We start from the raw sequence: 13913 nt of genomic DNA, 5'->3' as shown, positions 1-13913 counted from the left end.
ACCAACTTTGTTACAAGAGGTGTCGTGATTGTGTGTTGCTGGTCACTATGGTGGCCTGCGCTATCATCGGGTGCACCGAAAGGTCTCAGACGAAGGAACAAAAGCTACGAAGCAACAAGCCGGATGTTCACTTTTTCAAGTTACCCAAAGTGCGCCTGAACGAGTGCGCAAAAACGAAGGAGCTTTCAGAACGGCGTCGGCGCGAATGGGTGGCTCGGATAAATCGTCAAGACCTCGATCCTGACCTGGACAAATATAAAGTCTGCTCCCGGCATTTCGTTACAGGTAAGAGGCAACGTTTATTTGAGTAGCATAGCGCCGCGGCTAGTACAATCGATTGCCGCAGTTGTTTACACTTAGCACGCGAACTGTTCGATCATGCAGGGTCGCCGTCACACCTTTTCGATGAGTGCAATCCAGACTGGGCGCCGAGTCTCCATTTGGGCTACGGCGACACTGTTGACAAAAACAGTGAAGCCCGCTACGAACGCGAGAAGAGACGACGATTGGCCGCGCGTGCCACTCACCAAACAGCCCCACCTCCAATCGACGTGGCAGCCCCGCAAGGTGCGATAACGTAGTACGCGAAAATTTGCATTTGGAAATGTGTGAAAAGTGAACCGTTCTTTTTTTCAGTGGCCGTCAGCGCTGACGAGTTGTCACCCGTTTACGATACGGCAGGTATCGATCAAGGTAGGTGCCTGTTTTGAAGCATTGCTTTTTCATCGCGTTTTTACACTCGTGAGCGTAAGCGATGTTACTGAGTTACAGTTGCTGAAGCAGCCGTAGAACATCACCAGGTGACGCCAGCTAGGTTCCAGCGCTGACCCAAGCCTGAAACGAGTAAAACACCTGATAGCTAGCCCTGCAGTGCGCCTCGCAGCTACCGTGCTCGGGAGACCGGCGAGTTAGACGGCCATCGTGATATGCGTGCCCTTCTCTTGAAGCTCGACAACAAAATCAGGCGTCACTCGCCGGCCCGACAGCGTACGCGTCGACCGGGCGCTGGTGGAGTTGTGCCGGAAGAAAACTAGGCAAGAGATGAGGACGCAGGAGGTGAGAATTTATTAAGTGGACCGGGGATAAAATAATATGCAAGCGCAGGAAACGGTGCCACAATGAAACTTAGAACCGCGGGGGAGGGAGTGAGAGTTCGGGCCGCGCGCCGGCGAGCGTGTACGCAAATTTCACGTCTGATTTTGTTGAGCTTCAAGAATACGGCACGCGTATCATGACGGCCGTCTTGGAGTTCACGTAGAGTTTATTGATGCATAGAGTGTTCACATACGTGGAAACTGGAAATTAAAAGCGTGCATGTGGCCTCACAGGGAATTACCGTAACGAAGTCTCGGGTAGGGGGGGGGGGGGGAGGGGGGTTATTTCACGACACCTGCGAGGTGCCTGCCCTGTTTTTCTGCCTTAAGCTCAAACTGGTTGACCAAGCAAAATAGTTGAAGTATAAGCTACACAGTAAATCATAACATGATGTACTTAATTGCCAGTAATTAGTTCTTCCATTGTTATCACTGTGGGCGAGTAGATTTGCAATATGTGAAAATGTGGATGAAGAAAATGCAGTCGACCCTTATTAAGACAAAATCGGTTGGGACGAATTTTATGGTTAAGATAAACAAAATTTTTATTCTTTCGTGATGGGCGCAATGCAAAAAACGTACACTTAAGACGAATTTCTTACAATACGAAGAAGCTTTCACGTCCCCTTCGAGTTCGTCTTAAGAATAGCTTACTGAAGTATCCACCTTAATCTGCAAAAGGAGGCCGTGTGGTCTCACTTGATTAATGGATGACCTGGAAAGGGGGTGAGAATAAATATAAGAAAGAAAGTATGTGCTTTGAAGATTGTTCGTGACAGGCCTTGTGATGAATTCTTCAGTGTTGAAAGTGGTATTGAGTGGTAGTGTATGCTTAGCATTCAAAGTACTTGTGCTAAGCCACTTTTAATTTACTAAATGGCTTTTTTATGAAGTGTGCGGATCTAGTTAATGGGCGTCTATGTGAGAATGATTTCCACAGAGATGTCTCCTTCTGCACTTTGCTGTTGCAGGGTGCCAGACTGATCTGACCGGTGCTGACATCAGAAGGATGGAAGACGAGCTCGTTATTCGCAATCACGAGCTTTATGAACTTCGACACGCCGTAGAGAGCAGCCGGTTCACTGAGCAGACACTGCAGCACAAAGATGACAAAGTGTCATTCTACACAGGCCTTCCGTCATTTTTAGCGCTGATGTCCGTTTTCAAAATTGTGGAGCCATATGTGGCACACTCGAGCAACAACGTGCTAAGCAAGTTTGAGGAGATGATGGTTTTTCTGATGCGCATACGGCTTGGACTTTGTTTACAGGATATTGCGTACAGGTTCAACGTTTCACAGGCAACAGTGTCTCGAACGTGTGAAAAATGGCTGGATGCCTGCTTCGACCGATTAGGACCACTTATTCAATGGCCTGATAAGGAACAGGTTATGAAAACCATGCCACTGGCATTTATGCGGAACTTTGGTAGGAAGGTGCGAGTCATTCTAGACTGCTTTGAGGTGTTCTCGGACAGGCCAAGTGCACTCGACACACGCGCTGGCACCTGGTCCCAGTACAAGCACCATAACACCATAAAGTTTCTGATTGGCATCTGCCCACAAGGAAACATCATTTTTATATCTAAGGCCTATGGCGGTAGAAGTAGTGACAAGTTTATCACAGAGGACTGTGGCGTGCTGAGAAACTTGGAGTACGATGACATTGTACTGGCTGACCGAGGCTTCTTGATTTGAGAAAGTGTCGGATTATGCTGTGCGAAACTCTACATTCCCCCTTTTACAAAGGGAAAGCGCCAACTGAGTGCTAGCGAAGTTGAGCGTACCAGAGAGCTAGCCAATGTCCGAATACATGTTGAGAGAGTGATCGGGTTGCTAAGAAACAAGTTTTTGATACTTAAAAGTTGCCTGCCAGTTGAACTGTTGACTGTGTCTTGCCATGGAGAAACACCGATTGACAAAATTGCAGTTGTTTGCTGTGCGCTGACCAATTTATGCAACTCTGTGGTGCCCATGGATTAGTCTCTAACAACTTGTCACTTGTGCTCATTGGTCGCACATCTTGGTGCCGACACCGGTAAAAAGTGCAATCATTTGTGCCAGCTTTCTTTTTCTTCTGTATAACAAGCACATTGCATATGAAATGTCTCTAGAACAGAACATAGTGCATTTTACAAGCTGTGTGTATTTTATGTGTCGGCTAGCAATAAAATCTTGCAGTCTCACAAAAGGCCTAAATTTCTTGTGCTACTAATATGTTGCTACTTAGTACGAGGCTCACTATAAAATTTAGAATTTACGTTTGCTTAATACAGGCTGCATTTCACTCTTGAGTCACACGTAAAAAATGCATAACAATGCATGAAATTTAAGTGCACGCTTTCTTGAAGTTTCAATGTAAACATGTAAATTCGTGGCTCACACAATTTTTGCACGTTGCCTAATGACACCACTGGTCACACGTTAACAATGCTACTATGGATTCTTCAACTAGTATGCGATATAACTTCGATGGGATTTTCAGCCAGAACTGGAGACCTAGGCAACAAAGAGGCACCATGTTTGAATTTCCTTTGCCTGGTGTTTTCCCTTGCACTTCAACTACAAAACTGAAAGGAGCATTATTTTTCTGACAACCGAACTGGGCATCGTCATTGCAAAAGCATGTTTCATACTGAGTGCTTCGGCCGTTCTCTGAAGAAGTGCATTCATGACAGTTCACTGTGAGGCTTTGTATTTACACAGGTTTTGTGCACGCAAACCTGCTGTGAAAGAAATGAGTTTTTTTTTTTCAGATGTTAACCTGCATTTTGCTACCTTGACAAACTAGAAAAGCTATAGTGGAGCACTAATCTTTACCACAGTTTTAAAAAAAGCATCAGCCACTTTGCAGAACTTGGGACAACGAATAAACTGATTCCTGTTTGTTTGTTTCCCCTGTGCCTGTTGAACTGGTGTATGTTTTTTTCCATAACTCCAAGAGGCGTTACTTTTCCAAGTACTCGCACGGTAAAGACAAAAATCATGCTGCTGCATATTACGTAATACACAAAGAAAGAAGGGGTGCAAGGGAAAAATCATTCAATGAAGTCAGTCAAGGGTTACAGATAACACTTTAAAGTAACAAAAATTTTTCACACCAGTAAGCTTGGTCAACACAAACATGATTACACACAAAATAGAGGTACCTTTTCTATTTAAGCTGGATAGACACTTTACTTGGCAGAAAGCACAATTATCAGAAATAAAACAGCACAAAACCTGCATAATAAAGCCCACTCGAACATTGCGCTTTGCTTTATAACATTTGTTACCTACGTCAAAGGGTGCCTGCCTTGTTCCTAGGCCACACGCAACGTTGGTGTCATGTTTTCTATGAAGTCGTGTTCACAAGAATCCACTCATACATTTGTGATAGTTTGTGCATGATGGTGCTCCACACTGCGTTGATAAATTATGACACTGCTGCAACCTTCATTTCACACTAAACACTGCTTGTAGCTTGCAAGCGTACCACTTCAAAGTAGTGTAGTCACCTCTATGTCACGTGTTGCGACGGCGCATAACACTGCTGCAAGCTTGTCTTCTTGCCTCATGAAATCATGCTGGTGCATGCAGATGTTACTTCAGCCCAGACCTCGATAAATGGCGAAAACAGACTTTATGGTTGAGCCATTATAATTGGGCCACTGAGTTTCAGTCTTCCAAACTCTCCTGCAACGCCTCTGCGGCTTCTCTCATCCGGGTGAACCAGTGGCCAACTAGCTCCAACAAGATAACGTTGTAGAAAAATGTTCTTGCCTTCTTTAGTGCATTTTCTAGAAAGGTGTTGTTTCGGCGTACCCTTTCTACATTGATTTCTCCTTCTTTCCAGAGCACAAAATCTGCGTATTCAACGTTGCACGCAAACATCTGTCCTTGAACTTGGTAAAAGTATTCATCGTCTTCTTTTAACACAAGGCTGCCATCAGCTTCCACGATATGGCTTTTCGTCTGCGACAGAAGATCCCGGAGGCACGTTTCTCGCACAGTGTAGGGGCACTTGACTTCCACCGTGCCCTTTCCACAACATTCGCACTCCACTAGATGATCAGGTGTTGCACTGAAATATGGCTCCTCTCTTGACAGCACTAAACCTACTTCAGAAAACCTTACATTAGTGTGATGCTGAGCGGCGAGAGACTTGTAGCTTTCCAACGCTGCCGCTTCATTGTTTCTGTCATACTTCACCGCTGCAGTGTTGAGTTTGTTGTCTGGATAGCAGATCTTCTTAATCAAGCTCACCGATGGGTCTGTAACATTAGTGGTGCAGACAGCTTTTAGATTTGACGCTGTGATGCGGCCAGCCCTGAACTGAAACCACCTTGGTGTGGACGCTTGTTTTCTTGTGCGTTCTTCAATTTCAGAAATTGCGGCTTCCGTTATTTGCAAGGTGATCGACCGGCACTTTTCTGTGAGAGAAGGTTTGTCGAAACTTGATGCGCTGGGACTGTACAAGTCAAGCAAGTGCGCTGCGTTGCACTGGGCCGTCGCTGAAACGTACAGGTCACTGTACCTCGGGTTTGTAGCGGCTGCAGCAGGGCGTAATCCACTGGAGATTAGGCTGTCAAAGAGCCCGTTTAGTTCTTCAGTAGTTGGCGGGGGCGCCTTGTCTCTTGGCACTTGCTGCACTGTACTTGAAATTCCCGACATCAGTTGACGGCGACGCATCTGCGCGGATGAAAAATTCATCTCGGCGATCGGCGACGGCACCACCTTGCGTTTGTGCGCCGGCAACCATTTGTTGCTAACGTCAGTGCACGACTTCGCTTTCTCGACCTCTAGCCGCAACTGCATGTAAAACAAAAGAGCCGCGATGTGCGAGCACGTCTCACCGAGGCCAGCCATGCACAAACAGTGTCCATGTACAACGCGACCATCGGCTTTCATGAGAAGCCAAGCGGTCAGCGGTCCTAGCGACAGACTTTGCGAGTGATTAACCTCCCCAACAACTATCACTTCATCCGTGTACACAGGCTTGACGTAGGGCTCCTTCACCCACCCACTGACGACAAAGTTGTAAGCCTCCAAGCTTTTCTTGTTTTTGATTTGCTGTCTTGTCAGAAAGCTTGTCCGTGTGACGAGGTACTCGTAAATATCGTTGAAATCCACGTCGGGCCACTCACTGCATCCATGAACGCACTCCGCTGCCGGCAACTGTAGCGGGTCACAGCCACACCGGGCGAGTTTTTCTTCGTAGCGGCGACGGTCGTCGCCGCGTAGAGACGAAGCGTAGGTTGTCTTATCGACGCGGCTCCTCGACGCTGCCATCACATTCACGTTAACATCAAATGAAACAGCCGGAAACAAACACTCATGAGACACGTGAACGGCGCTGTCGATAAAAGAAACTCGTCCCGCAAAATCGGCGCTCAGGTCATAGAGAAATAAAAAAATTAGAAGAGTGGACACACGGGCTTATCGCGGCCGAGTGGCCTGACTCGTGCGCCGTCCGGCAGTCGGCGCAAGTGGTAAAAAACTATATATTTAAAATTAAGCTAACACACAATATTATACTTTTAAAATTTTGTTACACATTAGACTACACATTTTTATTTGTGTAATAAGTTGAATGGCTGTCAATGTAGATTTTTGTGGCTTCTTTGCGCCAAGCCTGGCCAAGCCGCAAGCGCAAGCCGCCATTTGGCTCTTTCGGCAGCGTTTGCACGTGCGTTTCTGCAGCCTCGTGCTAACCTCTGTTGTTGAGAAGGAAACGCCTAGCGCTTTATTTGCGACATCGGTTTTGCATCCTGAACGAAAGGTGAGACTTTCTTTTTTAAAGTGCTGGTGTGGCGTATCATATTTACGTTTCATTGTACCGCAAACGCTGCGAGCACTGCGTACCTCAGGGAATCAGGCATAGCTAGTGCTCCGTCTTTAAGATAAGTATTTGAAGTATTTTTAATGGTATTTTAGGCTGGTTGTGCCGTTTTATCTAGCGCTGAGGGATGTCAGCGGTACGCACCCGTCGTCGCACGTAGCGTTTACGTGCCGCAAACTACGGCTGTGAGTTGCGGAAGTGGCCGGCCGGCCGGCGGTCCGTAGGCGAAGCAGGCGTTGTTCGCTGTCGCTGCACTGAATTACGTGAGCCGCAGGCCGCGTTGTATTATACTAGCTAGCCATTGCTAGCTTGGCCAACTGTTACTGCTATTATGGCCGTGATGCGCTGCAAATCCGTCCGGGCTAACGTACACGGCGAAGTAGCCATATCTGCATTAATTTGGCTTATCTGGGCATAACCAGCAGCCGTACACTCATCGTACGTTTTACACATGGGTGCATACCAAGCTGCCTGCGTACAAAGCGAACCCGCTCGCCGACGCCGATAACGCGCGCTCGTCGCTTCGATTTGGCGCGCCAGGTACGGTAAAAACGCGTCTTTCGTCGGCAGATAACAGCTTTGCTCGAGGCGGGGTGAGTGCGCAGTGCATTGAAACCTTCAAATTTGGTCTTCGTTCTACATCGTATATCAATTCCGGTATCGCAGGCATTGCATACAACTGTTCTACACTTGCCCTTTTTTCAAGCGTTTGCTCTCTTTTCTCTGGTCATATTTTGGCTTGTTTCATTAAACACGTATTGCGCAGATTGCACCTATTCAGTCGGAACTGTGTGTTTCTTGTCATATCTTTTTAAGGCATGGCCTTTGGCGGTCAGTAGTACTCAGTACGACGCTCACTGCTGCTTGCCATGGTGCCCACACAGCGCCCAAATATACTTTCGCCAGGTGCGCGTTCTCGGGATGCGTTTCTTTCGCGAGCCCGTGGGGCAACAGGTTTGTTTAACGTTCAGCTCGCTCTCGCTCTTTGTCCTGATTTTACAAAAAAAGACAAAGGGATTCAGGCTATGTGAGCAGCGTTATCATTCTTGTTAACCCAAACAATAGGTGAATTGCATTAAGAATGTGCATAACCAGTGTTGCGAAATTACAAAGACCCATATTTTAAGTGTTGCTAATAGCTTGACCGCATGATTGCTGAATAGAATAAGAGAACTTGTGTTTTAAATAGGTGGCATGCACTGGAGGCAATACTTGAATACTAGTTGCAGTGAAATTTACCGACTATTCGCATATTATCTGTCATTGCAAGTAGTTTGTGTACACCTATCACCTGTGCAGGTCGACAGGTGCCCTCAAGACAGAGCCAACCAGCCAGCTGCATTCGTCATACCAAACATGGTGCAAGCACTTCATGAATCGTGCCCTCACAGGACTCACAAAAGTGGCCGTGCCAACTGTTCTCCCAGAGTTATTCAGTTGTATTGATGACTGCCTGCAATGCTTCTTGCTACCTTATTGATGCTTCTGATGGATACCGCAACTGTATTCCATCTATTGAACCTTGCCATTAGCACCTAAAATCTAACGCAAGTCTCGGCACTCAATAAGGCGTGACCACTGAAAAGACTATCGTTGACTCGAGGAACAAACGGTTTTTTATCACTGACATGCCTCATATCATTAAAACCACTAACAACAGCGTATACAGTCTCCAAACTCCACTCGCAAGTTATTGTAACTGCTAGTTGTAATATTGTGAAAACAGTACATTCACAAAAACCCTTTTACATTATGAAGACTGCCAGGGTAAGAGGTCATGCTAAATGTCGTTTGTCACCATACGTGCTGCCTGTTGTCGGGCTGGCCTAGATGAAGAGAACCATGTTGGGACCTACGTTGTCAAATGCTTATGGGATTCTGTAATGTGCCACATTTGTCTCATACACGAGAAGCATATACTGCTTCCCTGTTTCTTATATTAGACTGTTCGTATTGACAGCGGAAGGCATGAATTTGTGTGCCTTAATCGAGCCTGGAACCTGTCGGTTGACTACGTGCGCATACCTAAAATATCCCCGCCTGGCCCTTTGCCTTTACTGGGAAGGCAACGCTTTCGGAAGGTAACCCGGCTTCTTGGGAAAATGCACCCTTGCAAGGAACCAATAGGAAGGGGATTTTTTTCCTCTTAACCTTTTGCGTGTGCATCTCCACATAAATGGGATTTCTGTTCAATTACTGCTACTGATTTGAAGTTGCCCCGAGGCAATAGATCTCATTAGCGTTCATCAAATAAGCGAGGCCATCAAAGCCAAAGTTTTTCCCTTCTTTCACATCCTAACTGGAGAAATTGCCAGACTAAGAAAATTATCTGCGGAGATAGTGGTTGTAAACAGTTGCAAGTATCCGAGTGTCTAGATTATGTTATGGTTGCTATTTTTCTATGACTGCAACAGCGCACAGAGTCTGAGGGTGTCGTAGATACAAGTAAACCTGTGGATGGCTGAGTTTCTGGGTTTTCTGCATTTTCAATTACCGTGGAGAAAAAATCCTTTGTGTGGTTGTGATACCTTTACTTGTGCATTTTTTTTCATACCTGGAAACGTATTTTCCTCTCACTACTGTGTATTGTCTCTGTTGTGTATTGCTCACTGTTTATTATTATATGTGTGTTGCAAAGAATGATGACAATTTGAACTTGTTCCGTTTAGTGCCATGCAATAAATATTTCTTCATTTATGGTGTGTCTCTTTTATGTGGCTCGGCAACATGTGAACACGCGACAGAATTGTTAACCAAGTGTGAGTGGTACTGTAAATTGCAATTTCACGTTTTCAGAAAACGGTTTTTTTTTTTGTAAAAGCATACGGGCACTAAGCCTGAGAATGATATATTCAAATAAACACTAATTATTGCATGAAAGCGTCCGAATACCGTGCCGATGCCCGTCGCTGTGAGCAGCGCTTTCCAGTCTTTCAAACTACCCGCCAAAATCGGTGTCCGCGAAACCGAAACCGAAAGTGGACGCACGAAAGTATGGTTAGTAGTTTGGCTCTCCGTCCGCTCGGTGCGCTACACTACAGTACAGTCATTCGGCCGCAGGGCTCTATGGGAGTGTCCACTCTTACCAGTATTTCTTTCTCTATGCTCAGGTCTCGTGATCGTTGCCTGATAGCGAGGCGCAAAGGCGGCCAATGCGGCGGTCCGCGCTGTGGCGCTACCAGTAGTACAACAAGATGGCTTCCACCGGCTGCTGCGCTGCCGGTGACGTCACGTGAATACCCCCTATTGTACGAGCCGATAGGAGAGGCCAAGACGACACAATTTTACCAAGGGAGCCTTCTTCATGCACCGTAAAAACACCGTCGATGACAAATTACCCAACTTCAACGTCTAAAACACGCTCGCCAATGCTCAAACGCGCTCTTAACACTCATAGAGTTTTTTTTGCAATATACACTAGAGAGGAATCTGGCGCTGCATCTATGCGGTTCACACCAAGGCCGTCTGTGTCGTCAATACATTGCGCTCGCCGTAGTTTCATCATTGGCTTGGGTTGAAACGTTTTAGTGACCGCAAATTTAAACAAAGTGCCACAAAAACGCGAAGAAAAGAATGCAATTATGTAAGTGTAAAATAAAAAAAGGCTGTTTTAAAACTAAGAAAAAAGGAAGTAAAGCGTATTTTTGCTGGAACGGTTGTGCCTGCTATTCCGCAGGCGAAGGTTGTAGTTACGAACAAGGTTAATATTTGGGGGTTGGAACTCATTAAAGACTCTGATTTTATTATTTTACCATTATTGCAAATAATAAGTTGCTTGAAGAGTTTGGACAGTTTTTTAGCCTGCCTCTTAAAACGTTGCCTTCGTGGTGAACCGGTGCACCTACCTCCAACTATCTGAACAAGAAAAAAGAAAGCGTGGCTTTATACAGTCGTGCACAATGACAAGATAGGACGCATACAAGCACCCGTATCTGTCGTATCCCCGTGGTCGTATCTTGTCTTCGTCGAAGTACGTTTTGTTTCTTCTTTTCGTCGGCTACAAATTCCGCGGCGACATATTACCCGCTTAGTCATGCGTCCTTCGACTGCGGCATGAGCAACGTCAGGTGCGATCACGCACTGCCTGCTGTTTCACTGAACACGGCTACCACAGAGCAGGTAGGATTTCGGCTTCCTTGTAGCTCGTAAACGTGTTGATGCATAGTGAAGAAAGCAAATCCCCAAAACCGCTTAAGAATCCAATTGTCATGCCAAGCCCAAGCCAAAAACGGGAGTCTTCCCCTGAACCCCCACGAAGACATGGCTCACAAGGCGCAGTTTCCTCTCTAGTACACTTACTAAGAAACTCTATGTTAACACGGGACGATTTCTGATAAGCACCCGCCGTGCACACTCGAGCAAGCCGTGAACAAAAGCCATGGTCGGTAGCAGGGTGCGTTCTGTTCGCTACAGCGGACCCCTATATTACGTGGTTTGTGCTTGCGCAGAGATGCACTGGGACTACCCTCAGGCCAAGTAGCAAACATAATTCAGTGGACGAACAGAACACTGAGAAAAACGGACCGCCCCACGTCGGGCGTGGCCAACAACCAGGCTGGCGATTTCAAAGTACCAGCGGGGTTATCTAGTTCATGCTAGGGAATGAGTATTGCAGATCGATTTCAGATGGTGCTACATGCGGAAGATAGCACAAGCCGTACTGTATCAACGTAAGCGGCCCCAATACAGCGCGCTGAATATGACAGGCGTGCTGCGCCCGATTCCGGCGGTTTCGCTCGAGGTGTATCGAATGTTCCACTATCTCTACTTTCATAACCCAAGCAGCTGGAAACTCGGGAGTAGGAGAAACTTGGGCCTTCTGGAATAGCGCCCCAGTTGGTGTCAAATGGCCCGAAACAATTCATATTTCCGGGAAAACCTATGCTGGACCTGACGGCATACGAACATATGGGACTTGCGGGTTGGCTGTAAAGCTTATTGAGGGACTTAATCTTGCAGCATGTATGGAGTGGTTTCTGCAACACTACACACACTACCTGATTTCATGGCTGGTTTACGTTGTTGCCGGCCACTCGGCTATTGATTTCGCCATTGACTTGGCGACTTTTGTGCAGCAACACAAAAGTGTCAAGCCCGTACGTATATTGCCTAGTTCCTGGGCGTTAAAGGATCTTACGGCAACGTGGAGTGTAATGTCATTCTTAAAGCACTCCGGCTGTAGGGCTTGGCGGCTGGGTAAACCAATACATACCGAGCTACCTCTATGGGGAGGTTGTAATGGCGGAAGATGGCCCAACATCAGTACACTATGCCCACTGCGGGGTCCCCGAAGGAGGCGTGCTATTCCAGAAGGCCCTAGTTTGAGCGAAACTCGGGCAAGGCGGAGCTGTGGTGATAATAATAAGCTCATGATAATATTTCGGGGCAGGGTTAAAATGTATTAAAAATGCGATTTATGCTATTTGCTGATTATTGCGGTGACGTAAATGGTCCAGGGCAGCGAGCACCAAGGATGCGCCACTAGACCATGGCGCATCTTTCATTGCTTTCTCTCGCTGCACTGCTGCACTGGTGGCTCCTGGGGGCACGCAAATACAGTTACTTCATTTTATTGTACTTTTACTTTATTAATCTGTATTTCACTACAAAGTCCACTTTATTTTTTATTTCATGCGTTCATATAGCATTTTGTTTGGAATTTTTTGTCATAAGAAGTAGTTTCTGCCGTTGATGGCACACAGTGCAATCACGTGACTATGGCCGACTGGCTGGCAAAAAAAGAAAGCGGGTGATAGAAGAGCGCCACATTCAAAACAGTTGCTGCTCGTATTACGTTATCGAAACCACCCACTTTTCGGCACAAAATTTCCTCGGCGCGGTCCAGTCTGCTTGATTGATTGATTGTGGGGTTTAACGCGCCGACGCAACGCAGGCGATGAGGCGCGCCGTAGTGGAGGGCTCCGGATTAATTTTGACCACCTGGGGATCTTTATCGTGCGCCGAAATCTCGTACACACGGGCGTTTTTGCTTTTCGCCTCCATCAGAAAAGCGGCCGCCGCGGCCGGGAATCGAACCCGCGACCTCGTGCGGTCCAGTCTGCTTACGGGGCTTTTCATGTGAAACCCTGGTGAGACGTATTAGCCACTTCTTTTTTTAATTTATTGTACTTGCGCCTTTTTCCTCGCTTTCGTGTCTTTTTCTTTTGGCACGGATTACTTTAAACGGCTTTTTTTTTTTTTTTTTTTTTTTTTTTGCTGCTGTTGCGTGTTTGCGTCAGTTTCTTTTCTTTCATTTGCTCGTCTCAGTGTGCAAGCAGACTGGAACACGCCACAGCCTCCCTAGAATCGAGGTTCAGCGAGGGTGGTGTGCACCTGTCCTACTCCTGTGACATCACGTTCAGGCTTCACGCTGTACGCACTATTCTACAACTGTTACGGTTCGAATCCACAGTGCTAAGAATTTTGCGAACCGGGCACATTAGTTCCTCAGAGGTCCCAATTCCGGGCCCATCTCTCAAGTGGCTATGTGTTACGAAGGAAGGAATAGCAACAAGGAAAATGACTTTTGAGGTTTGTTTGCTTTATTTTATTTTTACTTGTTCGAAGAAGCTCTTAACAGTCGTTTTTGTTTCCCTAGAGTTCAATCCCCTGGCAACCCTCTCTTCCTTCACGCCCTTCCCACTCCCGCTTACCCTCCCTCTGGCGTCACGCGGTTGCTTTAATTATTAGCTCTCCCCTTTACTCGCTTTCCATGCTCTGCTTCCTACCACACGACGGTGACGCTGAACAAAACCCGTGGAAAGGTGTTAAGATCGCCTCTCACAATAGGTACGCGCCGTTCATTATATAGTAGAGAGGATAATGAAAAGATGCAACTGGCCTTCAAGCTATCGGGGTATTCACCGTACCAGTATTGACCATGTGGAAGAGGAAGGCAGGATTATGTCCAATCCAGACACGGGGATATTTTCCAAAGACGTGCCAGGGGAAGAAGATGAATCCCATAAGGTGCTTGCGCGAGAAATGAGCTGGGTTATCT

General features: G+C 46.6%; 1 long non-coding RNA gene across 1 annotated transcript; it reads left to right on the top strand.

Annotated features, from left to right (window-relative positions):
- Window positions 1-6727: 6727 nt before the first annotated feature.
- Window positions 6728-9610, top strand: LOC144141303 (uncharacterized). The gene is made up of 2 exons (XR_013316520.1): window positions 6728-6853; window positions 8213-9610. It is a non-coding gene; the product is annotated as an uncharacterized LOC144141303 (long non-coding RNA).
- Window positions 9611-13913: the final 4303 nt, after the last annotated feature.

The sequence above is a fragment of the Haemaphysalis longicornis genome, unplaced genomic scaffold, assembly GCF_048455015.1.
Source record: "Haemaphysalis longicornis isolate Haplotype H1 unplaced genomic scaffold, Haemaphysalis longicornis Haplotype H1 scaffold_1, whole genome shotgun sequence".
NCBI lineage: Eukaryota > Metazoa > Arthropoda > Arachnida > Ixodida > Ixodidae > Haemaphysalis > Haemaphysalis longicornis.
Note: the sequence above shows the minus strand (reverse complement) of the source record. Positions and strands in the feature narration are given on the sequence as shown.